At 40.9% G+C, this 3,201-nt stretch overlaps 1 pseudogene; it reads right to left on the reverse strand.

Annotated features, from left to right (window-relative positions):
* Window positions 1–1,782: 1,782 nt before the first annotated feature.
* LOC129646717 (40S ribosomal protein S17-like) lies at window positions 1,783–2,378 on the reverse strand (annotated as a pseudogene).
* Window positions 2,379–3,201: the final 823 nt, after the last annotated feature.

Genomic DNA, 3,201 nt, shown 5'->3' on the forward strand with positions numbered 1-3,201 from the left:
GCTTATCTGTCCTTGCTATTTCTTATCTCTCCTTGCTATAATGGTCATTTAGATGACCATTATATCTACACTGTGGACAGGAATCCCTTAGAAGAAATGGAATAGCCATCATAGTCAACAAAAGAGTCCGAAATGCAGTAGTTGGATGCAATCTCAAAAATAACAGAATGATCTCTGTTCATTTCCAAAGCAAACCATTCAATATCATGGTAATCCAAGTCTATGCCCCAACTTGTAATGCTGAAGAAGCTGAAGTTGAAGACCTACAAGATTTTCCAGAACTAACACCCCCCAAAAGATGTCCTTTTCATTATAGGAAACTGGAATGCAAAAGTAGGAAGTCAAGAAACACCTGGAGTAATAGGCAAATTTGGCCTTGGAGTACAGAATGAAGTGGGGCAAAGGCTAATAGAGTTCTGCAAGAGAACACACTGGTTATAGCAAACACCCTCTTCCAACAACACAAGAGAAGACTCTACATATGAACATCACCAGATGATCAACACTGAAATCAGATTGATTATATTCTTTGCAGCCAAAGATGGAGAAGCTCTATACAGTCAGCAAAAACAAGACTGGGAGCTGACAGTGGCTCAGATGATGAACTCCTTAGTGCCAAATTCAGACTTAAATTGAAGAAAGTGGGGAAACCACTAGACCATTGAGGTATGACCTAAATCAAATCCCTTATGATTATACAGTGGAAATGAGAAATAGATTTAAGGGACTAGATCTGAAAGACAGAGTGCCTTATCATCTATGGGGGAAGTTTGTGACTTTGTACAGGAGACAGGGATCAAGACCGTTGCCAAGAAAAAGAAATGCAAAAAAAGCAAAATGGCTGTCTGAGGAGGCCTTACAAATAGCTGTGAAAAGAAGAGAAGTGAAAAGCAAATGAGAAAAGGAAAGATATACCCATTTGAACGCAGAGTTCCAAAGAATAGCAAGGAGAGATAAGAAAGCCTTCCTCAGCAACATGAGTTTGAGTAAACTCTAGGCATGGGTGATGGACAGGGAGGCCTGGCGTGCTGTAGTCCATGGGGTCGCAAAGAGTTGGACACAACTGAGTAACTGAACTGATGCTTATCAAGTATATGGCCTTGGGAAAATCACCTGTTGAGCTTCTCAGTACTAAATTTTTCAACAGAGTTAAAGATAATCTTCAAGAATTTGTTCTGTTGATTCATTAAATTTGGATCAGTACTCTCATCTTCATAAGTGTTTGATACCTTTGATATTGTCCACTTCCCTTTATTTTGTCCCTTCTCATTTGTTTGTATTGGCCTGCAAATTTATCATTCCCATTAACATGAACCAATTAAGATGGAAATGTTAACAGTAGTAATTCCCAGGCGGTGCTAGTGGCAAGAACCAGTCAGCCAATGCAGGAGACATAAGAGACATGAGTTTAATCCCTGGATTGGGAAGATCTCATGAAGTAGGACATGGCATTCCACTCCAGTAATCTTGCCTGGAGAATCTCATAGACACAGGAGCCCGGTGGGTGACAGTCCATAGGGTTGCAAAGAGCTGGACATGACTAAAGCCATTTAACACATACACACACATATACACATTAACACTAGTAGCTCCATTAATTGTGTGTTATGTATAATGCAATACAATGTATATTTTGCTCTTTAAACAGCTCCTCAAAGTAGTAGTTGGCTTTTCTCTGAAAAAAAAAAAAAAAAAAAAAAGATAGCTAATTACAGCCTATCTCCTTTTTGTTGTTTTTGTTGTCTGAAGTTTATTGACAATATTGCAGCACTATAGAAAGTTTCAAACAGCTCCACTTGGTGTTTTGAAATTCATCCCAAAGATAGGCTGAGTGACCTGCAGATTGGACAGATTGCCAAAGTCCAAGAGCTTCAGTGTTTCCTTAGTGTCAGGATCTATTAATACTTCAGTGATCTCCTGATCCAGACTGAGATCTCAGGCACATAATTATCCCTCCTCTCTTTCTCTTCCTCCTGCAGCTTGATGGAGATACCTCTTACCGGGTCCCTCTGAATCCACTTCATCAGATGTTTGACAGAGCCTGTGATCTTGTTGCAGAGCTTCTTGCTGGGAATAATGGCAGCCTCCTCACACACATGCTTACTGGTGTGGAATTCATTGCCCAAGCTTGTGCAGTACTTCTCAGTGATGACCCAGGTTGCATTCTTCTTGGTTTTGGTGTGAATGTGATCCATATTGGCAGGTTCTTGGTACAAGAACTCACCCTACCTCCTTTCTAAGCCCTAAACCAATTGTGGAGTAAACATAGGTATCTGTGTATGTGCATGCATGCTCAGGTGCTTCAGTCATGTCTAATTTTTTGCAACCCCATTTGGACCATAAGCTTCCCTGGTGGCTCAGAGGTTAAAGCGTCTGCCTGCAATGCCATAGCCTGCCAGGCTCCACTGTCCATGGGATTTTGCCAGCAAAAACACTAAAGTGGGTTGCTATGCCCTCCTCCAGGGGATCTTCCCCACCCAGGGATCAAACCCATGTCTCCTGCACTACAGGTGGATTCTTTAATGCTGAGCCACCTGGAAGCCCAGACATAGGTATCTGAGGGGGATTAAAATATCTTTCAGCTGGAATGCAGGATTGGATAATGCAACAATGCAATTGGCCTCCAGGCATACATTTCCCCCTGAATTTAGACCGGATTCCCCACATGCAAGTAAATTCTCAGAAAAGATACCTTGCCAGGTCCATGAAATAATCTCCCATAACTTTTAACTCAGAGAACATTTGAATTCTAAATGTTGACTGATTTGGGCTTCCAAACTCGCTTTTAGAAGAAAATCTTCTGAGCTGATTAACAGCATTAATGTATGAATACAAGAAGAGAATGCTTTAGTTATGCAAACAAGATATAATAGACAACAGATGGGAATAGTCACTTGAATAACTTAACACTTCCCAGTAGATGGATGTGATCAATGGTGTCAAATTCTTTGTATCTCTCCAGTCAGATTAATAAATTTCTACATCTATCAGGGAGATGTATATAATACAAGGGACATAGAAACAGATATTTCCAAGGTGTTTCTTCAAAACTGTTCCTTTCTAGGGAGTAAAATGGATGTCAGTTCAGTTCAGTTCAGTCGGTCATCATGACCAACTCTTCGCAACCCCATGGACTGCAGAACGCCAGACCTCCCTGTCCATCACCAGCTCTTGGAGTATACTCAAACTCATCTCTATTGA

The sequence above is a fragment of the Bubalus kerabau genome, chromosome 3 (assembly GCF_029407905.1).
Source record: "Bubalus kerabau isolate K-KA32 ecotype Philippines breed swamp buffalo chromosome 3, PCC_UOA_SB_1v2, whole genome shotgun sequence".
Taxonomy (NCBI): domain Eukaryota; kingdom Metazoa; phylum Chordata; class Mammalia; order Artiodactyla; family Bovidae; genus Bubalus; species Bubalus kerabau.